The 26,432-nt window shown below is 43.1% G+C and overlaps 1 protein-coding gene and 1 long non-coding RNA gene across 5 annotated transcripts in view; one reads left to right on the top strand and one right to left on the bottom strand.

Moving 5' to 3' along the window:
• Positions 1-26,432, top strand: part of MSRA (methionine sulfoxide reductase A) — a 417,427-nt gene that overhangs the window by 334,426 nt on the left and 56,569 nt on the right. The gene's annotated exons all lie outside the window — the stretch shown is intronic.
• On the bottom strand, positions 11,219-14,364 carry LOC136389175 (uncharacterized). Its single transcript, XR_010748281.1, has 3 exons — positions 13,762-14,364; positions 13,432-13,521; positions 11,219-11,397 (listed from the first exon to the last, which is right to left on the bottom strand). It is a non-coding gene; the product is annotated as an uncharacterized lncRNA (long non-coding RNA).

The following is a 26,432-nucleotide window of genomic DNA, read 5'->3' as shown; positions in this document are numbered from 1 at the left end:
TGTCTGCCCCGCGTTGGCGCTCTCATCACCCCAAGCCCCTGGACGCTTCTCAGAGCCCGCCTTCCTCTGCGTCCTCATCCTGCTCAGCTGGTCATGCTCACTTCATCCAACCTATCTGGAGAGCACCCATGTTTCTTTTTCCTCTGGAGTATACATAGGACCTTCCCTTGCTCTGCATACTTTGCAGCACTCCATGTTGGCGCCTTGCACAAAGCAGGCACTCTAGGAAGGCTTGGTGGCAGAATTCAGCACGGGTGCAAAAACATTTTGAGCCACATTTTCCCATCCTCCGGCACATTCAGTGCATTTCTCCCACCAGATTGGGACAGAACTTGTACCATTCTCCCTCCTGTCTCCCTGATTCATGTGGTCTGATAATGGGAACGGGATTAGGATCCCGACCATTGGCTGCAGGCAGGTAAGGAGAAAGGCTTGCAGTGTCTAGTGCCTGCCTGCTGCTAATATCACTCTTATCTTACCTACTAACATATAGGGTTAGCAGGTGCGCCTGCGTGCACAGGCTCTACTTGTTAATTTCAGTGGAAGATAAATGGAAGGCGACGGAAGCATTTTGAACACAGTATTTCAGCTAGGATAAGATCTATTTTTGAGACAACAAAAGAGCCTTTGTTGCTCAAGTCGGTAGATTTATATGCCTTGCCCTGGTTCCGTCTATATAAAATGGCCTTAGGAGTGGTAGGATCAGAGAACCTACCCTAGTGGGGAGGGACGTAGGAGTCCTTCCATTTTAGTGGCAACAAGAGTGAAGCAGGGTTTGTTGTTTGCCTACGAGGCAGTACGTTTGCCATTAAAATTCCCCGGGGTTTTGTCTCAGCTCTGCGTGGTTCCTAGTTTCTCCAGTTCACCGCAACACAGCTGCCCAGCCCGGTCCTCGGTGCCTGCTTGTGTCTCTCTCTGCATTGGAGGCGATGTTCATTTAAGGCTTCGAGAAATCAGAGCTTTCATGTTTGCCATGAAAGCCAGAGAGCTGCAGCCCCTCGGTAGCAGAAATGAAAGGACATTTGTGCTTGTGCATGTGGGTTTAGAACTTAAAGGACAGGGAAAAGAAAGAAAATAGATGTTACCGCTTTGCACTTACTTCAAAATATGCCTGACTCCCTCTGGTGGGACCATTTAACTCCAAACGTGTCCCTCATCCCCCTCCGCCCCCACCACAGCTCCCCACCCCCACCACATTCATCTTTGCTCATGTGACATCTGTTCTGGGCACTGCGGAGCAGTCTTCTCGTTGCCATGGCAGCCGGTGGAGAGAGCCCGCCCATTGGCTGCTGGCGGAGAGGAGGAAAAAAAAAGGCCCACAGTGTCAGGGGTCATGTGCCTAGTGCCTGCTTGCCACTGTTTTCAGTCAGCTGCTGGCTGGGCCACATTAACGGAGCGTGCTGCAGCGGGCAGAGGCCCACAGGGACCGCCCGGCACAGCTGTGTACACCACCGGGTGGAATGGAGGCCCCAAGGTCAATGTCATTAGTTTCTCCCTCAAGTGTGAAGTGTGTGAAGGACAAAAGCAGAGCATATAAAGAAAAGTGGGCTGCCTTTTCCTTCACCTTGAACCCCTCCTAGCTTTCTTTTCTTTTACAGTGTTTGGATTTGAAATTCGGAGAAGGGCCCTGTCTACTCCCAGCCATTTCCATAGTGAGAGAGCCTGGGCCTCAGTTAAGCTGTCAGAATAAAAGCCTCTTTCAGATTCCGTTAACCTTGACCATTACCCTGTCACTCTGAAACGAAAAGACAGCATCCCATTTCGAAATCTACACCTGAACCTGATTGTTTTTAAAATAATTTTCCTCTTGTTGGAATTACCTTTGAATTAAGAGCATTGGAATCACTGTTCTGGCCTCATTGCTGTCGGAGGGGTTGCTTGTATCCTTACCCCACCAGCAAGTGAATCAATGTCCCCAAGGCCTGACCTTGTACCTGGCAAATCAGATGGGAATAGTCACTCTGGCCCAACCCCCGCTGCCTCTTTGAGTTCCCTTTTCTAGGGAGGGTTTGAGGTCCCCACCCAAGAGTGATGGGGGCACATGTGCACCAGCCATACCCAGAGCCCTCAGAGCTGAGCACCAGTTGGGTTTTGACTGTTACCCCCTGGCCAACCCCAGCACCAGTCAGTGCAGTTGAGGGTAGCAAAGGAACTTGCACGAACACGATCTCATCTGCTCCTCCCAGCAAGCATCAGCGGTTCCATCCACTCCCAGCTCTACAAAACAGGGAAGCTGATAGTTTCCAAGGTCACGCAACTTGTAAATGAGCCACCTAGAATGCACACTCTGGTTCTTTGATTCCAAACTCTATGCATACTTTCTCCATTTTGTCCTGTGGCAGATTTCTGGACAGATTTATATGTGGGGACGGTGGACCGTGATGGGATCATTCCTCCGGCTCTCCTCAAGCTTTACAATGCCTGTTTTACATTTAATAAGAATGTGTCATTAGTGTTTAATTTGTCAAGATCAGGGGCTAATGGCTTGAGGAAATTTTGTTGTTTTTCTGGCGGCTGCTTGTGGTTAGTCTGCGTGACAGCACCCTGCACATTTTGGCTGAGCAAAGGCTCCTGGCTAAGGACAAGGAGGACGTTGGTGCCAGGACCAGTGAGATGGTTAAATTATTGTCCTCGCTACTTCTCTCTCTCTCTCAAACTTATTTTGGTCCCATATATTTTTGGATGGTTTGTGCATCATCAAAATAGAAATGTACCACAGCATCGTGGAGGAGGTCTGTATGAAATCTGCTTTGCAGGGTGAGGAGTACATACGATCTCATTTCTATTCAGTTCAAAAGTATTTTCCAAGTACCTGCATATTGTGGGGGAAGAATGTTGTGGAAACATACAAGCAGAATCAAAATCCAGAAATGCGTATGCATGACCATTTAATAGATAAGGACACAGGGGCTTGGGAGAGCCCCTGTGTCATTATCTATCAGCTTCATGTGAGGTTGTAATGAATGTTCATGATGTAAGATTTAAAACACTGTTCTTTTTTTGTTTTGTTTTGTTTTGTTTTTGTTTATTTTGAGAACAATCACAAAACGATAGCTCTGAAAAGAGCCAACCAGCCATGCCGGTGAGGAAAATGTTCTCACATGTGAAATGACCTATTCAACTATAGCTATTAAAAAACAAAGCTTGAAGTCCGCTGTAGGGTTCTGTGAATTCTGGAGCCCCGCTCACATCAACTGAATTAGAATCTTTAGGAGTGAGGCCAGGATATGTGACATTTTTAAAACTCCCCAAATGATTTTGATGCACAGCTAGCGCTGGGGACCTCTGGGTAGTGGATGAGTCCTCAGTATCCTTAGTGTTTGGTCATTCGACATGGTCGTGGGTGTTTGAGCCAGGCAGCTGCAGTCTCCTAATCGCCAAGACTGATCTACTCCCATGAACCTCCGATGCTCCCTGTGCAGAATCAATGAGATATGATGCACCACTCCTCTGATTTGCAAGAGGGCTTGTTCGGTGTTAGTTCTTCCCTCTTCTGTTCATGCCCCTTCCAGCCTGGCATGCCATATTCAATTTAATTGCAGTCCCCAGTTCCATCAGCACCTTGCACACACACAGAGGCGATGACTTGTTCAAGGGCGTCCACTTTGAACACTCAGCTGCTGGTGAGGAAGGTGTGGGTAACAGCAACTGCTAACTGAGGTGTGCTTTTAACTCAGTTTTCTACCAGCACGTTCTTCTCCCTGATCTAAGCTACACCTACTCATTGGCAGGCCCGTGGGTGAGGGCGTCGGGGGAGAGCTAGCCCACAGGGCCCCATCAAGCAGACTTCTTTCTGCTCTTGCCCTCCTGTGCAGAGTGAGTCAGCCGGATCTGCTCAATTCAAGGCATTAAAACGGCTTGTTAGTAATTAACTGTACAAATGCTCCAGTCTTTTTGGTCTGAAGTTCTGCTCTTCCGTGTCTGAGGTTTTAGGTTGTTTTGTTTCTACTGGTCTCATGGGCATGATTTTGAACAGGGCTTCTCAGATTTTCTGACCTCTTTAAATGCTTAAAAATGATCAAGGACCCCAGTGAACTCCTTTCGAGGCTTGTATCTATTGATATTTACCATATCAGAAGTTTAAACTGAGATTTTAACAACACAAGCACACACTCTCATAGCCATCAGAGCGATGCCATCACGCTTCATGTAGCTTCTGGAAAATTCCATCTACACTCTTGAGAGAATGAGAGTGGAAAAAAAGGAAATATACCTTAATATTATTATGAAGATGGTTTTGACCTTGTGGACCCTGAAAAAAATCTTAGGGAACCTCTGGGGTCCCCAAGCCACACCAAACTGTTGATCTTGAGAACACAGGTTATATGTCGTACCATGGGGTTGCGTCTCCCAGAGAAGCACGGAAGCAAAGCCGAGAGCATTGGCTCACTCTCTGATAGGACCAGAAAAGGCCTCTGAGAAGGCCTTGGATCCCTGTTGCCAAACAGAGCTTATAGCTTACAGCTCCTGACCTCTGGGCATGCTCTGTCTTCAGGTTAGTGGCGTAGAACACAGGTTCAAGTGAAAGACACCTGGGTTCCAATCCCAGTTGTGCTGCTGTGTGACCTTGGACAAGTTTCTTAACTTCTCTGGCCTCAATGTCCTCATCTATAAAATGTAGATTATAAAAATACCTCCTAAGCTTGCTGGGAACATGAAATGAGACAGCGTATGGGAAGGGAAGGGCAGCTGACTTCAGCATTCAGTTCATGTTAGCTGCACGCTGATAGACTCCCTACTTGTTAATCCTTTTTACATTCCCCTTTTTGCTTCAAATCAGCAAACTCTTAGAGGTGTATATCTGTGATATTATAGCAGTCACCACTCCTAGGAATTACTACCAGCTTTTCCTCATCTCGTGGTCTCAGTTGTTCCTTTTCCTGACAACCTCTGGGCTGGTTGAGCAACTGAGCAGAGATGGGGATTCCAGGCTGCATGGTGAACGCCGTATCTGCCTGCCTTCCCAAAAGGCTGGAGGCAGAGCGAAACTTGGAGGTAATTAGTTTACATGTCAGACCCAACAATCCGTGTGGTACGTCACGCAGGCGTGATCAGTGTTTTCAAGGTGGTATGAAACCTCATAATGAGCCAACAAATAGCATTAATACAGTTGGATAAACTGAAGCATGATTTATGATGAATAAAATTTGTTCGTGGCATATGTTTTTCTTTTTTTTTTTTTTCTCCCAAAGTGGAATGTGTGCTTCTGTAGCACTATCCATTTGCAAATGGCATTCCCAAGCCACTTTTTAATTGTCTACTAATCAGTTCATGGGAGAGCTTAGTGATGGGAGGTGACCAGTTCTCCTTATTCAACAGGTGTAAATCTAACACCTCTTGTGGCCTTGTTGGTCACCCAGAGGTCTTTGAAGGTAGAATGCTCAGTGGTCCCCAATGGCAGCATTATGCCTCTAACTGACATGTGACTGTTATCTCTAAGCTGCGAGATTGAAGTGTTTCCCTCTTGCTAAGGTAGGATCATCTACGAATATTGGCTTTGGAGTGAGAAGACCTGGGTTCTTATCCTGTCCCTTGTACCATAGCTGTGCGATTGAGTCAGGTGTCTTTGTCTCTCTGTCATTTTACTCCATCTGTACAAAGATGTCTTAGCAGCCATCACTTCTAATGTTGGTCTAGAGAATGATAGCTAATTTCCTGTACACTCAGACATACAAAGCCAGCCATACCCTATGGTTTTGAGGGGAGGGATGTGTTGCATGAAATGAGAGTCAAGATGTCATGAAGAAGCTGGATAAGCTAATAACTAACTGCAGTGATTTTGAGTGAATCTAGAACTTGGAATCCCAGGTTTCTGAGTCAGGGATAGTTCAGTTCCCTAAGACTTTCTCCATTCTTGAGTGAGGTAGTAGACTTTGAAGACTTCAAGCCTACCCTTGGGCATGTAAATGACTTCCATGGGCAGATTTCTTTTTCTCTGGTATATTGGTTAGACATTACTGTATGACAAACTACTGCAATATTGAGTGGTTTAAAACAAAAATTATTTTTTCTGTTTCTTATGATTCATTGAGTTGGCTGGATCATTCTGTTGATTTTGCCTGGGCTTATTCATGTGACTACATGTAGTTGGTGGGTCACCTGGAGGCTAGGCTCAGTCGGGGTAGCTGGGACGTCTGGACCTCTTTCTCTTCATGTGGTCTTTCCTCCTCAAAGAGTTTAGCCGAGGTTTGACTGTCTCACAAGGTGAGGGCAGCATGCTGAACCCAATGTGCAGGTGCTTATCAAGCTTCTGCTTACTTTGCTGATGTCCCATTGGCTAAAGCAAGTCACGTGTTTGAACCCAAAGTTGTGACTGCTCAAGAGTGTGGATGTCAGCAGGCACGATGTTTGTGTACCAGTCTACCCCCACTCTTTTAGTCTCAGTCTTCTTTCTGGTCCATAAGATGGGCCAGCCTGAGAGTCAATAGATGTCTGTGTGTTTTTTTTAAATGTCTAATCTGTTTCTAAGTATGTGTGTGATCAAAAGATTCTTTTCCCTCAGGATTTAAGGGGAAGTCTTGGAGCAAGTGACCCAAAGGCCCACCTCTCAGCACATGCACACACACCCCTTTGTGTCTCCGATACAATGTGAAAATCAAATGTGCTTAGAAGACCTTGAAAGTGATAGATAACATTTATGAAGAAATCTGATAAATATATTTTCAAAAATACCCAATGAGATTGTAAACAAATCTATTAAAATATAGCATAATTAAAATAAGCTTCTTACTCAGGGCTCCATTTCTCTTCTGGTGTTCTAAGTTCTCTCTAACATTTGGCAAATCAGGTTGCGTTTGCATGAAGTTAAATATGATAGATGGTTGCAGCCTTTGTTCAAAATGGGGGCGTTGTAGCTAATTCAAGTTTTTATTTAGTCTAACCATTTGACAGCCTACTCTGATGCAGAGTCATAATTGAAACATTCTCTCCTATCTTGCTGTGTTTTATTTGCCTGCTTTGTTATGTTGTGTTTCTGTCTATGGGTGTGCTATGGTAACTAAAGTGTCACCTCTTGCTCAGTGTTCCAAATTTGTGAAGTCCTCTAAGGGCATCCACGGACCCCTTACTTCTCCTGTGGTGGACAAAGAATGAGTGACTTTGGGTCTTCGACTCAGAAAATGTAGCCTTTCTGCACCCATTCCTTTGTTCATTCTCTGAAAACTAGTCCTGAAAAGATGGGACTAAAAGACTGAGAATCAGCTCTCACCTCTGCGTGGGGGTGACTTTACACTCAGCTCGAACTCCACGTGCCTTCTCCTGGCTTAGGTCATTCCTAATGCAGCTGCTGGCTCCCCACTCTCCTCAGCCCAAACTCCACTCTCAGTTCTGCTAACCCTCCACCCCAAATACTGTGACATAGAGTCCCCCCCTCCCAAAGTGAACAAGCAGTGGCTGTTCGTTTGAAACTTACTAGAACAAGGGAATTAGCCACCATCACTTGTGTTTGGCAGAGACCCAGAGGTGGGCAGGAGTGGGAAAGATTTATGGTCAAAGAAAAAGATGGAAGGCTTTAGGCGTGCTCTGATTGGAGGCTGTGGGCAAGGAAGTTGCAGGTGTGCTAGACATGGGATAGTCTAGGATTGGTGAGGAGTACATATTTGACTCTGTCTTAAAGTTGGAAGCAAACATCAGGGAAGCTGTCAGTGATTAACCAAGTCCTGGCTATCTGGAGCCGCTTGCTGCGGGGTTGTTTGGCTTCCTGAGCTGATTGCTGCAGGTTGTGGATCAGAGCGCTCTGCTGTCAGAGAGTCTGGCCATTGCCCACCTTTTAGTCTTTCACCATTCCCCCACTGAAGGCACCCGTCTGTGGCTCCTCATTCTCCTTCCTCACACATCCCCTTTCCTGGCTCCATTATTCTGGCTTAAGTCCCCTTCGGCATGTTTTTGTAGCACCTGCATTCTTATCACAGCACTGATCCTTTTTTTATTACAATTATTACAGGTTTGTTTCCTCCTTTGGTCCCAAAACTTCTCTAGGGCAGAGATTAGGTTTTGTTCATCATTGTATCTTCAGTCCCTAGCTCAGTGTCTGGTACCTAGTCAGCTCATGGTAACTATAAATATTAGTTAAACAAATGATTGATGAATATCCATTACAGCCCAATGATCGCGCACCTTTCACTTTCTGGTCCCCCTTCCCCACTGCTTTATGAATTTTTTCAATTGGCTAACACACTTGAATCTCAAAATTACCTGTCCAAACCAATTCCTCCCTGGGATGCCCCCATTTTTGAAGTCCCACCATTCACCATTCACCCAAACACTCTCCCTTGTCCCCTCCAGCTAAGTCACCTTTATCCTTATTCTTCCACTTCTGTCGGCTCCTTCTCATTCCCATCTCAACCCTTGCTCTGGCTCGGACTGTTCCTACAGCCTCCTGCCTGGTCACTGAGCTCTAGTCTCACCCTCTCTAATTCATCTTCCTTGTTGTGCCAAAGTTTCACTTTGGTTATGCTTCCCTCTGTGGGGAAACCCTTCTGTGGACTCAAGATTTCATAGCCATTCTGTACAATATGATCTTAAATGACTAGGTCCACCGTGGTGCACACTACTCCTTGCCACATACCTGCTTTTCTGATTAAGTAATAAATTATATATATATATATATATATATATATATATATATATATATATATATATCCTATATTATGGTTATCAAAACAAAGCAAATATTTTTTCTCTCTTACTGGACTAAGCTCATTGAAATACCCACTCTTACATATAGAAGCACAAAATAAATATATGTTGAATGAATGAATGATGAAGCTGGTCTGTGCATCTAGAATAATCCTCACATAAAATATGTTCCTATTTAGATTGACTTTGGGATGATTAATTCAATCGTGTACTTAAAAATTTGCTTAAAAATCATGGGACCACATAGACAAGAGTATCAGAATAATTACGTGTATAAACTATCAGCATTTGCCTAGTCTTTTTTGTAAAAGACTAATAAACTGCTTTGTACTTGAGTAAATGTTAGGGCCCTCTCCCCAGGAGATTTCTTTTTTCTGAGGTCTATACCAGCATGATGGCTAAATGGCTGTTTCCTACATCCAGAGATAATTGGCTTCTCTCTAGTAGAAGTTCAGTTCATACTACTGAGGCATCTAAAATATTGATTTCCATACTCATTAACACTTTGCAGTCATATGTCATACTGGAAAGAGTCAGAGGCTGGCAGAAATTGGGCCCAATAGGTAGCCAGGACCTGAGAGGTATGGGGAGGGTGGGCGGAGAAAGCTTACTGAAGAAGAGGAATCCATAGTGCTTCTGGGAGACCAGCATGCTGGAAAAGACCACAGCGCTCCTCCTGGGCTTGCCCAGCCTGAAAAGCTTGCCAGCTTGGTATTTCGGTTCCTGGAGTTTTTTAATCTGATGAAGAAAATGCCAGCACCATGTAGAATACCAGCCTTAGAAAATGGAATAAAAAGGATACCTACAAGATCTGAATAATTGTATGCAATGCATCTATTAGTTTTAAAACATGATTACAGAATGAAAATTATATGTGATAATCATAAATTAAAACAATTACAAATAAAACAGAATACATGTGTTGTTTAAATTGCTGAGGTTTATATTTAGAAGTCGCATTTGGTAACATCAACATTTACACTACCGGCAGATTTTACCTTTGCTGTCACAACTCTCAAGGCAGAAATTTCAAATATTTTGTTGTTTTTTATCAGAGCTGGAAGGCTCTTTTGTTTTGTTTTGTTTAATTTAGAAATTAAATTTAATGGGTTGACATTGATCAATAAGAGTACATAGATAAACATTTCTAAAGCATTTGAACTGTTGATTGTGTTATGTGCCCGTCACCCAAAGTCAAATCATTTTCTGGCAACCCAAAGTCAGCAGAAGAAAGGAAATAGTAAAAATTAGAGCAGAACTAAATGAAACTGAGAACAAAAAAACTACAGAAAAAAGTAATACAACAAAGAGCTGGTTCTTGGAAAAGATCAATAAAATTGACAAACCTCTGGCTAGACTCACTAAGGAAAAAAGAGAAAATGATTCATATAAACAAAATCCGAAATGAAAGAGGAGAAATCACCACAGATATCATAGATATACAAAGGGTCATCCTAGAATACCATGAAAGATTATAGGCAACCAAATTCAACAATCTAGATGAAAGTAAGTACCTAGAACTATGCAGCCTTCCTAGACTGAGTCGGGAAGTGGAAAACCTAAATAGACTCAAATGGTTTTAATACATGCACAGGATGTGCTTCTGATCCAATGAAACGTGTCTCTGCCCCACTATATTCATACTATTCCATCCACTTAGAATATCTTTACCCATCCTCCACTTTATTTCATTCTTCAGGATGTAAGCTAAAACCCCAAGTCTTTAATGACACCACCCTTCACTCCCTTTGGCACTGCTCTCTCCTCTGCAACCACACGCATCCTGCCTGTTTGCTACCCTGACCACCTCAGTAATGTACCTTGAACACTTTTTCTTCCTCTAACTTAGCGATTCTCAACCGGAGTGCTGCAAGAATTTTAAAATGTGCACTATCTGACTATTTAGTTGGGGTCACTGATCTCTTTTCCCTTAGACCAGGGGTAGTCAACCTTTTTATACCTACTGCCCACTTTTTTTTAAAATAAATAAATTTTTATTAATTTTAATGGGGTGACATCAATAAATCAGGGTACATATATTCAAAGAAAACATGTCCAGGTTATCTTGTCATTCAGTTCTGTTGCATACCCATCACCCAAAGTCAGATTGTCCTCTGTCACCTTCTATCTAGTTTTCTTTGTGCCCCTCCCCCTCCCTCCTTCCCGTCCCCCCCAACCACCACACTCTTGTCCATGTCTCTTAGTCTCGTTTTTATGTCCCACCAATGTATGGAATCCTGCAGTTCTTGTTTTTTTCTGATTTACTTATTTCACTTTGTATAATGTTATCAAGATCCCACCATTTTGTTGTAAGTGGTCCGATGTCATCATTTCTTATGGCTGAATAGTATAGCATGGTGTATATGTGCCACATCTTCTTTATCCAGCCTTCTTTTTTTTTTTTTTTTTTACAGTGATTAAAGCCTTTAAGCAAACTCTTGGCCAATACAGCAAGAATCCATAAAAAAGTAGTATCCTTAACATGTTCACCAAGTCCAAATTGGCCCCAACACCATGCCAAATCTGAAAATGTAAGCCAACCCCAGCTCAGTCTGTTAGGAGCTGTCACAGGGAGCAGGAGTCCAGGAAAAGTCTACATCCAGGAAAAGTCCGCATGGCACTGGAATTGTTGTCACAATTCTATACTTTGCAGCTCATGTCCAAGTCCCAATGACCGCTGCTTCTAGCTGGTAATGATTCAGGTAGACTGGAAAAGCCATCTGCAGCATGTGTGGAGATGGAGCTTCTGTTCTCCTCTGCCTGGAGAGACCAGACCAGGTTGCTTTTCCTTGGAGCTCTGCAACTGTGGTTTGGTAAAAAGAACCTTGGGATACACTAAGCTGGGTTACTGCCCACTTTTGTATCTCTGTTAGTAGTAAAATTTTCTAACCACCCACTGGTTCCACAGTAATGGTGATTTATAAAGTAGGGAAGTAACTTTACTTTATAAAATTTATAAAGCAGAGTTACAGCAAGTTAAAGCATATAATAATAATTACTTACGAAGTACTTTATGTCGGATTTTTGCTGTTTTGCAGAATAAGTCTTTATAAAACAACTTACTATAGTTAAATCTATCTTTTTATTTATACTTTGGTTGCTCCGCTACCACCCACCATGAAAGCTGGAACGCCCACTAGTGGGCGGAAGGAACCAGGTTGACTACCACTGCCTTAGACCATCAAATGAAAAAATGACAACAGCTAACACAACAATAGTTGTTTGGTGTGAATGAATCAAAATTATTATACATTTTTTGTCAGATCAGCAAGAAAATACATATTTTGGTGTGCTGCAGAATTTTAGTAATCAGGTTATGTGTGCAGTGAGATGAAAAAGGTTGAAAAATCATTGCTCTATCTCCTCAAAGATAAGGAGGCCTTGCCTTTGTTGTACACTCCCTCCACGCTGTGTCCCGCACAGGACCTGACACTTATTCAAAATAATTTTTTAACTTTGATTTAGTGAGAATGGACTAATACAAGATTGGTACTCAAGTTAGTTGGTGGAGAACTGCTGTGTCCCCATTGCTGCTCCTTTGGCCCTCCAGCCTCTCCGCCCCTAATGCCTGTGACTGGTTCACTCCTGAGTTCCCTATGTGAGACCCATGCATGCTAGCTTGTTAGAGCCCAAGGGGACCAAGTGGCCTGCTCATGTAACTAAAACCCTTTGTCTTAGTCTGTTCGTGCAACGTGAATAAAACACCACAGACTGGATGGCTTATAAACAACAGAACTCTATTTCTCACAGTTCTGGAGGTCATGGCGCCAACATGGTCAGGTGATGGCCCTCTTCTAGGTGGCAGACTTCTCATTGTGTCTCACATGGCAGACGGGCAAGGGAACTCTGTCAGTCCCCTTTATAAGGGAACTACTCCCATTCATGAGGACCCCACCCTCATGACCTAACCACCTCCCAAAGTACCTACCTCCAAATACCATCACCTTGGGGGGTAGGTTTCCAACATATGAATTTGGGGGGGCACAAATATTCAGACCATAGGACTTCTTGTTTTACAAATCCATACAAGTAAAAGAACTACATGAGGGTCACAGGCTCCCTTTGAGTTGCCAATTTAGTTTTTGACATTGTCAAGCAAATCTCTATAGAAAAAATTGTTGGACTGTTGAGAGTCCAGAGAGATCTAGGTTTTCATTTCAGACTTTACGTCAACTAGTTGTGTAATTGGGGTCCTTCCACCCCTTTTTAAAAAATCATAAGTCATAAACCAGTGACTTGTGAGTGGAATTTGATCTATAGTGTTCTTCCTTTTTTTTAAGCTTGAATTTTAAGGCCTTTGAAGAAGGCATCTACTGTGCAGTTGGGTGTAGTCATCATCCTTCCCATGGAAACAGAAGGCAAATCACAAAGCTGAGTCAGTTATGTAATTTAGAACTTCCTAGCATCCACACTAAAAACATGAAAAAGAAATGGCTGAAATTAGTTCTAACAATTTATTTAACCCAATACCCAATATATCCAAAATATTTCCTTTCTTAATATTTTTGTAAATTGAATTTGTTGGGGTGACACTGGTCAAGAAAATCACAGAGGCTTCAGGTGCACAATGCCACAACACCACATCAGCCAAAGTCTTTCTTTCCAACATATAATTAATATAGAACATTAATGAGCTATTTTACATCTTTTCTCCTTCTGTGTCTTTGAAAAACGTTGTGTTTTACCCTTAGAGCACATCTCAATTTGAAGGAGCCCCGTACTGAGTACTGAGGGTGCCACCTGTGGCCAGTGGTGACAATCCTGGGCAGTGCAGTTCCAGACCCTCTCCCTCACCTCATTTACTGTCCCTCCTGGCTTCTGAGGCATTTGAATTTGAAAATGCTGGATGAGAAGCTGATAGAATGTCCTTTCTGCTCTGATATCCTGTGGAGAATTCGAGTTAAACTAATCCAGGACCACCACAGTTGTTTCACCAAATTAGAACTCACTTACCAGCAGCCACCAGACAGTGGTCCTCAAATTTGTGGGGTCAGATTTGCTGGTCTCCGGCTGAGTGTGCCTGTAGCTGGCCCACCCTATGCCTCTGGCCCGGCAGAATGGCCTGTTTCCATGGCCACGGCCTCCTGTGCCCCACAGCACCAAGGCCAACCCCCTGCGACTCACCCCCGATGCAGCACCCACAGGGCCTCTGCCTCCACATCCACAGCAATAAACTTCCCCTTCACGTATGCTCTCTCTGGATCTCTTCTGGTTCCAGGGATCATTTCAGACATGCTCCGCCTTTTGCTGCCGTCTGGCTGGCAGATAAGGGTTAGGTAGGGTCATCCCAGGCAGCCAGGGGTCTCACTGTCCCCTCTTGCCTTCGGCTCCCCGTAAGGTGACAAAGAGTATGTTTTTTTAAGACCCAAAACTCTTATTTCCTGTTAATTCTATGCAGCTGCTCCACAACTGGCTGGAAAGAGAACCTCGTTTAAGCTGCCTCAGAAGACATCTTGCCAAAGACAACTGGAGCTGCTTCGCTGGAAGCTTGTCTCTTAGCAGTGACTCCCTATTTCCAAGTTCTGCCATTCAGGTGCAAAACAGCATACTCTGCCTCCCTTGTGCTAATCTGTACAAAGAACATTTTGTAATGAACAACGATTCTTTTCCCTTCTAAACAGCAGGGTGACATCTATTTGTAAAGATGTTCACTACGAAAAAGTCAAAGGTTTCTGTTAAAGCCTGCAATTTGTAAAATATCTTTACAGGACAGAGTTCTAGATGATTAAACTACTTCCTCTTTTCTGCAGCTTGTGGAATATCTTCACAGGGCAGAGTTCTAGATGATTAAATTACTTCTCTCTTAAGACAGTACAATCTGTAAGAACACTCGTGATCTGGACTCAAATGTTACACATGATTAGGTAACTAGAAGGCAGTGCTTCTCAAGCTTCCATCGACCTCTGAGTTCTCTGGGGATCTTGTTCAGTGCAGATTTGGATTCAGTAGGATTGGGGTAAGGCCTGAGATTCAGCATTTCTAACAAGCTCCCAGATGAGACCCAGGTTACAGGGTTATAAGGAACTATGTCTGGACCCTGGCTCTCCCGCAGTCATAGTTCATGAGGCAAGAACAAGACTGTGTGGTTGTTTGCTTTGTGGGAAGAGAGATGAGAACGGAGCTGACTTGGGAAGCTGTGGCTTTAATGTTCATGAGCTGAATTGCTAAGATTTAGTGAAACAGCAGGAAATGTGGGAGTTTAGAGAAAAGGGGAAAAGTGAGCTATAGGAAACAGCTACCTGTTTCTTAATTCATCATTGAGTCAACCCTTTCATTTGCTGGTACTGATGACGAGAAGGTACTCAGCTGAACAAAGTTCTATCTCAGTTAGACAAGATGGAGTTAACTGAATATTATTTGAATCCTAAAATGATTGTTATACATAAGAACATATAGATAAGAACACATTAAAAGAATATGTATAGCCTTGGCTGGTTTGCTCAGTGGTAGAGCATCAACCTGGCATGTGGAAGTCCCAGGTTCGATTCCCAGTCAGGGCTCAGGGTACACAGAAGTGACCATATGCTTCCCCACCCCCCACTTCTTTCTCTTTCCCTCCTGCAGCCATGGCTCGAATGGTTCGAGCAAGTTGGCCCCCAGACACTGAGGATGGCTCCATGACCTCGCCTCATGTGCTAAAATAGCCTAGTTGCCAAGCAATGGAGGAGCAGCCCCAGATGGGCAGAGCATCTCCCAGTAGGGGGCTTGCCGGGTGGAGCCTGGTTGGGGTGCATGAGGGAGTCTGTCTCTGCCTCCCCGTCTCTCACTTAATTAAAAAAAAAAAGAATATGTATTACTCTGCACGTTTGTGTGCATACCCCATGAAAAATAGTTTTGCTAGTTACATGCACGAGAAAATCTAGTGTTTGGAACGAGTTCTGTGTGTGCTTTGGGACTACAAGTTCAGCTTGGGGCAAGGCAGAGGGGCTGGAGAGGAAGAAAGAGGTGGAGGGCAGAATGGGGCCATCATTCCTGTACAGTCAGAGTGGATTACTTTAATTTCAGTCGCAGAATGACCCAGGGGCTGATTTATCGACCTGTAGGAGATTGCAGTTGTAATTTGCTGGTTAGTCTCTGTTCTTTTAATGCATTCCTGAAGTGCCATTTTGTCTCAGTAAAATGCTCCCTAAAAATACTCAAATATTTTTAGTTGTAGAGTACAAATCAGATTGAGCTGCACATTTCCCTGGTGAGCAAAAGTGATGAGTTTGTGTTCATTAACTCGAGGCCATCTGGTGTAGACACGCAGCAGTCTGTGAATCAAACGTGCATCAAACTCCAGGGATCAGAACCCGTGCCAGACCCAGTGTTTTGGAGAGTCAACAACAACCAGGGGGAGAAAGGGGCCCTGACTATCTTTCTTTTATTTTTAAAAATCAGTTCCGCCTTGCAGTAGATCAGAGCATTCCGCGCCGCTCAGCTGGCGAGCCACATTGCATTCTCCTCATTGCCCATCTGAGCTGTCTTTGGGGTGTGCTTCTGCAGATGAAGTCGTTTTCTCCGTCACCATCTCTGTTCGGGTGGGGGGAGGAGAATGAGAACATTAGCGTCCCTTTCCCCGCGCTCTGCTGTAACTAGAGGCCAGAGGACCCACCTGCGTGTGCTTGCACACACATTCTCGCTGTGAGAGAAAGCCAAGCAATGCCTCAGGGAGCAGGCGCGCTGCAGGACATGATCAGTGCTGCCCTTTGCAGACGGCCCATTTCTGGAGGAGAGAGTGAGTGCTCCCTGCAGCCTGGCTAATAAAAAGCCACTCAGCGGTGGCTAGCCTTCTCGTGGAGGTATGCTCACCACACTATAAAGAAAAGATAAGTCGCTATGCAGATTTTGTTCTCCTGGCCACCAGACCCCTCAATGGCCAGCACAGAAGAACCTGGAAGGGACCGTGGGCCTTCTTGATGCATCTTCCCAACTCAGAGTCTGTGATTCCTGTGTTTGAAACTGGGGCCAGTGTATTTAGAACTAGCAATCGGTGCCCACTGCAGAGCAGTGTGGCTGACTTTTCTGTTATTAGATGCCATTTTCTGGGTAGCCTCTGTTCTGGACTGCTTTCCTAAGGACCGTCTTTCTGGCTATGCAGTTCTCTTTAAGGCGCCCATACATGTTTAACTGAAGAAGGTGAACAAAGCAGGCTGTCCATCAAGGAAGATGTGACCCGTGAATGTCCCTCTCTGTCTCTGCACCTGCTCAGTGCCCACCCTTCTAAGGTCCAAGATGCCAAGCAGATGACAGAGTTCTATTTGGAAAATTCTTTTGAAGTCCACACAGAACAATAATCAACAGAAATAAACAGCTCTTTCCCCATGTCCTGTGTAACCTGTCTTGGGAAACTTTATATTTCAAAAATGATGAAGAAACAAGGTGAGGCAAAGGACTTTAAAGAGGGGTGTAAACAACTTGACTGTCGACAGAAAGCAGGATGGCTGATGTGCAAGAACATTTGCTCAAGAATCAGGCGTCCCCAAACTACGGCCCGCGGGCTGCATGCAGCCCCCTGAGGCCATTTATCCGGCCCCCCGCCGCACTTCCAGAAGGGGCTCCTCTTTCATTGGTGGTCAGTGAGAGGAGCACTGTATGTGGCGCCCTCCAACGGTCTGAGGGACACTGAATTGGCCCCCTGTGTAAAAAGTTTGGGGACCCGTGGCTCAAGTGCTTGAAAGAAGGGTAAAGTGATTCTTTTTCTTTTTTCAATGGATAAACTTTTAAAAGTATGAGTTATTGCCTGACTAGCACTGGCCTGGGATGCAGAGGACCCAGGTTCAAAACCTCGAGGTCTTCAACTTGAGCGCGGGGTCGCTGGCTTGAGTGTGGGATCATAGACATGACTCCATGGTCACCGGCTTGAGCCCAAAGATTGCTGGCTTGAAGCCCAAGGTCACTCACTGGCTTGCGCCCAAGGTTGCTGACTTGAGCAAGGGGTCACTGGCTTGGCTGGAGCCCCCCGGTCAAGGCACATATGAAAAAGCAATCAATGAACAACTAAGGTGCCGCTATGAAGAATTGATGCTTCTCATCTCTCTCCCTTTCTCTCTGTCTGTCCCTATCTATCTCTCTTTCTGTCTCTTTCTCTCTCTCTCTCTAATAAATAAATAAATAAATAAATAAATAAATAAATAACGAGTTATTCAGTGCATTTCATTGCAATGTGTCTTTTTACAATCTTACCAGTCCTGACTATCATCGTTGTTAATGTTTGCTGATGCAATATATCTAAAACAATACTTTGTTTTGTATATCTTTGATTAGCACTGGAGTTTAAATTTATTGCGCTTTTTTTAAGCCTCGAATAAAGATTTTCTTGTACTTAGGAAACCTCATCTTTTAATATGCAAGGAAGCTAGCTCACTGAAGGTCTGGTTAATAATGCATTTGCTTTGGACTTTGTTTCTAAGTTGTTGGAATCCACATTCTTTGCAAGATCCAACTGTAGCAAGTGAGAGAATCAGATACATTTTTAAGGAGTTTTTTGGAGAAAGAGAATGTTGTTTTAATTCTTATTATACAACAAATGTATGTTTATTGTGGAAAACATATATGAGCAAAAGAAAGAGAATAAAAATTACCTTTAATAATCATATTTTTAAACATTTTGGTATAGTATATACCGGTACTTCTCTCCATTCTCTGTGGGAATAAATACCTTAAACCAGGGGTCTCAAACTCGCGGCCCACAGACTAATCCAGGAAGTTCAAAATATTTTGGATAAAATTAAGTAAGCCTAGGGGCCTACTTGTATTTTTCATTTCTCTAGCATCCTAGCTAGATATTAGCTTAGTTAACAGCAGTTGTGATGCGAACTACAGTTTCTGGTCGTTTTGTGACACTGAGTAAACTGCATGTACGATTGTGCTTGTTGTACTGATTTTTTTTTGTTTTCAACTGCAGTGAGAAAAGTGTTGCGTAACAGTTGCCTTTTGTAGACCTTGTGCGGCCCGCCGAATGGCTATGATCTTGCTCTGCGGCCCACATGCTGAGTTGAGTTTGAGACCCCTGCCTTAAACAATATAATCTTAGTGTACATTCTGTTTTGTAATAACATGTTTTCACTGATCAATAGTTCATGAATATCTTTTCACACTGCAATGTTATTTTTTTCAATACTTAATGCCCACTGAATGGGTATACCATAATTTATTTAACCAGTCCTCTATTGTTTAACATTTGGGTTGTTTCCAACAACTCATGATCACAAACACCACTGTGATAAGCCTCCTGGTGGCAAAGTCTTTTCCCGCCCCCCCGGGTTATTTCCCCAGAATAAGCTCTCAGAAGGGGAATGGCTGCACACCGGGCATGCAGACATTTATAGCTCCGACACATGTGGCAGTAGCATCATGTCCTTTTTGGACTATGGCGTTGTTACAGAAAAGAGTGTTCACAACACTTGTTGAAGATGGCAAGGCAGACTTTATTTAAGGAGGCCATGGTGATAGGTGTAGGGACCACTGCAGTGAGGTCTTATAGTGGGGGAGAGAGATTGGACTCAGCCCCAAATACAGCAAGGGCAAGTAGGAAGTTATAGTCAAGGAGCCTGGTGGGGGTCAGTGAGTGAAAAGTTACTAAGAGGATACATTAGGGGTAAGGGGCTCTGGCCAAACCAACCAGACAGGGTCTTTGCTGAAGACAAGACAGAGTGATCACACATCACCAGGGTGGAGGGAGGGGATGAGGAAACTGAACAGATATCAAAGTGATCACATCCTGATGTGAGGTGTGGGGAATCTGGCTAAATGGACTCAGCAGGATTCTTGCAGAAACAAACATTAAAGCCTAAAAGTCAGGCCCTCTTAGAAAAGAGTCTGAGTAGAGTTTGGTCAATAAGAAAATCTATGTCAGCATTTAGCATGCTCTACGGTAACCTTTCATGTAGGGTCCTCCCCATACCTTCATTTGTGTTAGGGCAGGACTATGTGGACCTTGTTCATCAACCCACAGCACCGAAATGCCCATCCAGCCCCCTCCCGCACCGCCTCTCCCTACCAAACATGGTTCCTGGCACACAGCTAATGGCAACCTGCATGGAAGTGCCAATAATTAACGCATATTTGAAAAGAGACAATGGCCAAGCATGGATGCAGAGGCAAGAGGGAGTCATTGTCAGAGACTCCTGGGGCCTGGTACAAGGTTTATCACTGATAGATGTAGGATCTTTTCAAACCCACCATCACTTCTTTGATGCTCAATTTCCGAGCCAAAGCAAATGAGCTAATTAAAAAAGATGACGGTGGGCATTTCCAGATCTGCAAATGTATGAGTCTTTTACTGTGACTCACGCATAAGGGATGGGAAAAGCTGGCTTGGGTGGTGTGCTGTACTGAAGAGAAAGAATCTGCAGTGTAGTTGGAGAAGTTTACCCAGTGGACAAATTCCTTCAGAACATAAACGACAGCAAAACCTGGGCTGCAGCAGGACAGTGACTCTGGAAGGTCAGGCCGACAGGGTGGCTCTTGGAAACAGGGAGCATCTATGAGTCCTGACTGGCTGGCAACCAGCTTCAGACTCCTGGTACGTGCTTTCAGAAGGCAGATGACTGATGGCCATCCTGGGCAGGGGGTTCCAGAAGCAGGTAACGGTCAGGGGTCTAGCCAGGCAGATGGCCCACATCCGGGAGACCCAACAGTCATGGGAGTAGGATTCACAGTGGATACCCAATTTCTTAGAGATTTGGAGATGACAGGGCCTAACCTTTTTCCATAGGAACAGAGTTTGAATTCTCAGCAGCAAGAAAACTGGTATCCCATGCTAGAACTGGGATTTGGAGAAAAAGCCTGTTCCCAGTGGTCAGGATGGGGCCGGCAATCCTGCCGAGCTGTGGACCTGAAGCTCCGTAATTTACTTGGGGAGTGGTTAGAATCAAGAAGTCTGGGCATTCACTGCTCTTAACTCCTTAGTTGGCAGGCTTATCTCTTAGTTTTTATCTAGTTAGAGCCTAGAGCACTCTGAACATCCTTAAAAAGTAATCCCCCTTAACTCAAGTACAAAAGCAGCATAGAAATTCCATTTGTTTCTTTTAAGTCCATTTCCTGTGTGAAATAACAGAAATGTAATTCTTTAAAATTTTTGATTGATTGATTGATTTTAGAGAGCAACAGAGGGAGAAAGAGAGAAAAAAAGAAACCTCAATCTGTTTTCCACTTATCCATGAATTCATTGGTTGATTCTTGTATGTTCCCTGATGGGGGATCAAACCCGCAACCCTGGCATATTGGGTTGATGCTCTAGCCAACCGAGCTACTTGGCCATGACAAAAAAACGTAATTTTTGATGTAAAAGGAAAAAAAATACAAACTAATCTCTTTTGTATTTTTTAAAATTTTGTTTTATTGTAAAAGACACAGAAAGCAATACTAAGGAAATGTATAGCTTAGTGAATTTTTATAAGGCAAACTCTTGTCTCCTTGGAATTTTGCCAGCCAACCTAAAAGCCCCTCATCTGCCCATTGAATCACAGCCCCCACCCTTCCCGAACTTTATAGTGGTCACTCTCTTGCATTCTTTGTAGATTTGTGGTCACCTAAGTGTACATACCTCACTGCTTTTTTTTGGTCTTTCCCATTTAAAAAATATATACAGGGGTGGGAGAAAGTGGATTTACAGTTACTTGTTCGGATGGCAAAAGACATGCAGGTTAGGATTACTGCAGTGGCTTTATTAACTCAAAATAATGTCACCATGGCCCAGGAAACCCGCTCTTGCCCATCCCTATAGATGTACGTCTCTGAAGTCTCTTTGAAATCTGTCGGCACCCCCTCCATCCCTTTCTTTGCCTTAATACTTTCTCTGTGGAAAGACTCAGGCATTTATCATCCATAGAGTCACACCAGCTTGTATACCTGTGGTGGGTTTAACACATTCCTCTGTCTTTTGTGTTTTCTGCACTTTGGCACCTGCATCCAGAGGCTTGACCAGACTCAGGGCCCGGTCTCTTGGGCAAGGTAATAGTGTTTTTCATCAGCAGTCACATCATGTGTGATTTTTACGTTTTCTTGTTAACACTCAATGATGCTCAATGTCTAGATCTGCCATTTCACTGGGGGCTGCAAAATGTGTGATTCTAACTCTATAATTTTATTTTCATTCATTAGCTGGGATATTTTTTTTTTAAGGGAGGTTTTTCTCCATCTATTGTTTGGTTACCCGGTAGTACAGTTCTTACAGTAGACAGAATATTTATTCAGTGTATTCATATTCCCAGTTTGCAAGATAATAAATAGGCTTCCTGTCATTCTTAACATGCAATCAATTAGTTCTTTTAAATAGGATTATGGACTCATCGATTTACACATATCTGATGGATTTCAACCCATTGCCTTTTGGAGGTTCTTCAATTGGCTCCTGGGTTCTGTTGATACGATTTAAGTAAGTTTCTGATCTACCTTACTGTCAGTGTATGAAGACACTTCAGGCTCATGTTGTTATTTCCTGTCCCAGACCTGGAATCAACCATTATGAGAAATGTTAATGGGAAAATGTATTTCAAGACCGCAGTCTAGATCAGGCCTGGCCAACATACAGCCTGCGGGCCGGATGCGGCCCATGTAATGAGTTTATGCGGCCTGCGATTCAATTTTTAATATTCTCCGCTACTTTAAAATCTCAGCTACTCAGAAGCGGAAGTGTCTTTGATTATTGGAAATTGAGATATTTAAGATGATAGTGATACGTGGAAAAGAATTCCGCGTGTGACTAATCTGGTTAACTTCCAATAATTGGTAGAATGGATTCGCGATACTTTTTTATTTTTTAAAAAAAATTCCATTATAAAGATTTACAACTTTTGTACTCGTCTGTACTCGATATGAACTGTTTGATGTTTAGTGGGGATATGAAACCCACATTCTTTTAGGCGGAGTTTGCCAGTGCGCACCCAAGGTCAAACAATTAGTTATTTTTGTGGTCAAGTGTGCTGAATCAAGTGGCATTGCAGCCTAGACAATAGCTGCAGTTGATAACTGAAAACGTGTCCAGGCTGTTTGTAAAACAAAATAATTGTTTTATTTGTGATATAACCCCTTCAAGCTCATTCTATTAATTAAATATTGTTTCAATTGATTGCGATACAGTTTGGATATTTATACAGTATGTAATTATATTTTTATTAAAATATTTTTTATTAAAATAATATCGTATATTAAAAATTTTTTACTCACATTTATTCATAAACAAATTAGATAATAAAATTTTGTTTACTTAAACAAATCTTTTTTGTATTTAACATTTTTTAATTTTAATATTTTGTCCGGCCCGTGAAAAAAGTTTTCTTTCTAATCTGGCCTGGGGCAAATACTGTTGGCCTTGCCTGGGATACTATGGATGCTTTTTCTTATTGGGTCGGTCATTGTTTCTAGCTTTTCAGCAGACTAAGCATCCACATATATAATATGTGTGGGTGGAAAGGAAGGTGTGTGTAATCCAATAAATTGTGAGTTCCAACAATTGCAGACTCAGATTAAAAACTATAGTTTTTACTTAACTACTTTTATACTGCCTTTGTGTCTCCTTTATTCCAAATCAAGACACCTGGTTCTTAAGAACACCAAATTAGAATGAGAATATCTCATAATTATTCCAAAAATCTCAGAATAACAGTAATAACAACACTGCCACCATCAATTATGATTACTAAACAGTTTAAATTTTTTATCTTTATCTTCTCTTCCTTCCCCCAATTATCTTTTTGCTGATGCCAATTTCAACATTTTGGTTGTCTGAAGCTGATTCTAGATTCCTTAGTAAGGGGGTTCATCTCATGAAAACAATATTCTCTGAATTCTTGCTCTTTGGAATAGTTTGTGCTTTTTATCCATGATGTCATTTTACTGGATATAAAATACTAAATATATACTTTTTTAATATTGTAAATATAAGCATCAAAAATATAAGAAAATGGTCTGATTCCTTTTAGCATAAAATATTGCTATCAAAAAGCATGTGATAATCTAATTTTCTCTCCCTTTGTAAGTCATATGCTATAAAGAAATTTTTATTTATCTTTAAAGTCCAGAAATTTTACTAGATTATGTCTTGATGTTGGTTGTTCTGGGTCAGTAGTTCCAAGTATGTGGTATTCTCTTTCAATGTGTGGTTTCAAGTCTCTTTTAAAAAAACATTTCTGGAAATTTGTCTTGAGTCATACATTTTAATGTTTTTCTGTCTCCTGACTTGGTTGTCTCCCTCAGAGACTGACTCCTATTCTCCACGGATTGGATTTTCTTTTCCTGTCTTCAGTATTTGTCCCTTTCTTGAGAACTTCTTAAATCTTTTTCTCATTTCTTTTTGATTTTTAAAAATTTTAACGTTTAGCCTTTTTACCTTCCATTTCCTTTAAAGTATCATTCGTTTTATGTATTAGCGTTTATGTTTCTTCTAGTTTAGATTTTATTTCTAAAAAAAATGGTATTTCAAATTTTGGATCATTTTTAAGGCCTTTAGCTGATTTGAAATAATATGCTTCAAGTATGATAGTTTTCTGAGCTATTTTCCTAGCATGCCTTCATGATCTGTATCAAAGCTATTCTGCTTTAATCCTTTTTTTTTTTATTTACGTAGCTTAGTCTGAGGTTATACCTACATGCACACTGTCACAGAGAGGCCTCTTCTCCCAATTACCCTACCAAACCTCCCCAAGAGGTCTCAGATTGGGATGGGGGAGGTCCTTGTGCAAAATGTGAAGTTTTATGTGAATTTACTTCTTAAAAATTTTCGCAGGAGTGTTGATTTATTTAGCTTTTCTGACTTAATGGTGCCTCCTCCTGTGTTGTTTCACATAGTGTTAAAAAATTATGGCAGCTTGCTTTCTGCTATTTCCTGTTTCTGTTCCCCTCCTCCGCTTTTATCTGGACCACATTGTTTCTTTATCTCTGCGATTTCTAGCTGCTCAATTTTGATCCTACTCCCTGCAGTGGCTGCCTGGAAGAATTCATTGAGAGCTGACCGGGACCAAGCAGCTCCAGCCTCTTCCCTTCAGACCTTCTAACAAAGTCCTTCCCTGTTCCTGCTGTCAGAGTGAGCAAAACTGCTCCCAGTTCTAGCCATTGTTCTCAGTTCGGCTGTCTGTACTTTCCAGTAGATACCTGTTGGGTAGCAGGTCCATCAGATGCCCGCAGGCCTCCCTCGGCTTTCTGTAGCACAGATGCCCAAGGACATGCCCATCTTGTGGCTACCAGGGGTTTCGTCTATTGGCTTGTATGCTGGGGGCTCATGGGGGTATTTTGCCGCCTAGTTTCATCGCAAGCATTGTCTGTGTGTTTTTGATTTTGGATTGAGTTTCTCTGTTATCTATTTTTCTTCTGTGAGGCATTGGGAATAGGTCACCGCAGTTGCCCTCTTCCCTAGACTCTCCCAGCAGGACTGTAAGTGGGCGGAAGGCAGGGCTCATTGCTGACTCTCCAGCAGCACTTCATACACTGTCCTGTAACATGGGTTCAGTGCACGTTTGGGGAATGAAATGAAACGTCTCTCCTTGGAGTAGAACTCCCGCCCACAAAGAGTGCTTCTGCTACCTAATCCTATTTCCAAAGAGACTTCTGTTCATCCGGATGCCAGGGACACAGGAGTCCTGGTGTGGGAGGAGTTCACCCTCTAGTGGGAAGAGAGTGTCTCTCTGCTCTGCCTGTTGTTTGGAGATGTCACAAATGTTGCGAAGGCTTTTCGAGTCCACAGCCTACCACTATGAACCAAGCCCAGGATGGGAAGTAGTTGGAGCTGTGACTCCCAGTGCCTTTGTCTATTAAAGCACTTAATGTAGCAATAACTTATCTGCTTCTTTGCTTTGGTCCCTAATTAAAGCTGTTTTCAACCCAATAAACGGCCTCACCCTGGCTAATAGAGTTGGAAAACTCCTTGGTGGCCTCTTTCTTTGTCCTCTCAGGTTCAATGGCACTGGGGTTAAATTCCTGCTGCCTTCAGCAGGGCCACCCACTGAAACATTTAATAAGGAGACGAGTATTGTTTCTTGGAGACATAATTACTGGAGCCACTTCGTGCAACCTTTTCGGCGATAACAGGCCTTTTGAAATGCACCGAGTTGGGGGAAGTCTAAGCCCAGATCAGTGTCTGCTTTGACTCTTCTGAGTCTTATTAATAATGCTGTGCTTCTGCCTTGGCCAAAAGGCTCAGGGGACCGTTTCTAAAGTTATTAAACTTTTGTTTCAGAGACTTGGACGTGGGCTTGTGGTTCTCAGTCTTTTCTTTCAAGTTTTTTAGGCCGTAACTCCAGTTTGGTGGTTGTGGCTGTGGGTACATCTGTGAAACAGGCAACTTCCCCATGGGTCTCCCATTAATAGAAGCCCTTATGTCCTGGGTTTGGGGGTTTATCTAAACTACTCTTGTATTATATTAAGATTTCTGGAGACTGGAAACTCTGTATGCAAATTTTTTTAAAAAGGAAAAAAAAAAACTTCTGTGGGGAGACACACTGAAAACATCTGAGGACTCAGGTTCTGTTCCTTCTTGTCAGAGATCCACCTGTCTTCCTCCAAAGTTACCTGGCTCTTAGCTTAAATACACTTGGGAAGCCATCAACTTGAAGTAACTCTTTAAAAAATCACCGTTAGCCTGACCAGGCGGTGGCGCAGTGGATAGAGCGTTGGACTGGGATGCAGAGGACCCAGGTTCGAGACCCCGAGGTCGCCAGCTTGAGTGAGGGCTCATCTGGTTTGAGCAAAGCTCACAGCTTGGACCCAAGGTCGCTGGCTCGAGCAAGGGGTCACTCGGTCTGCTGAAGGGCCCACGGTCAAGGCACATATGAGAAAGCAATCAATGAACAACTAAGGTGTTGCAATGAAAAACTGAT

This window comes from Saccopteryx leptura, chromosome 1 (assembly GCF_036850995.1).
Source record: "Saccopteryx leptura isolate mSacLep1 chromosome 1, mSacLep1_pri_phased_curated, whole genome shotgun sequence".
Taxonomy (NCBI): domain Eukaryota; kingdom Metazoa; phylum Chordata; class Mammalia; order Chiroptera; family Emballonuridae; genus Saccopteryx; species Saccopteryx leptura.
The sequence above is the reverse complement of the archived record's forward strand: the minus strand, read 5'-3'. Positions and strand labels throughout refer to the sequence as shown.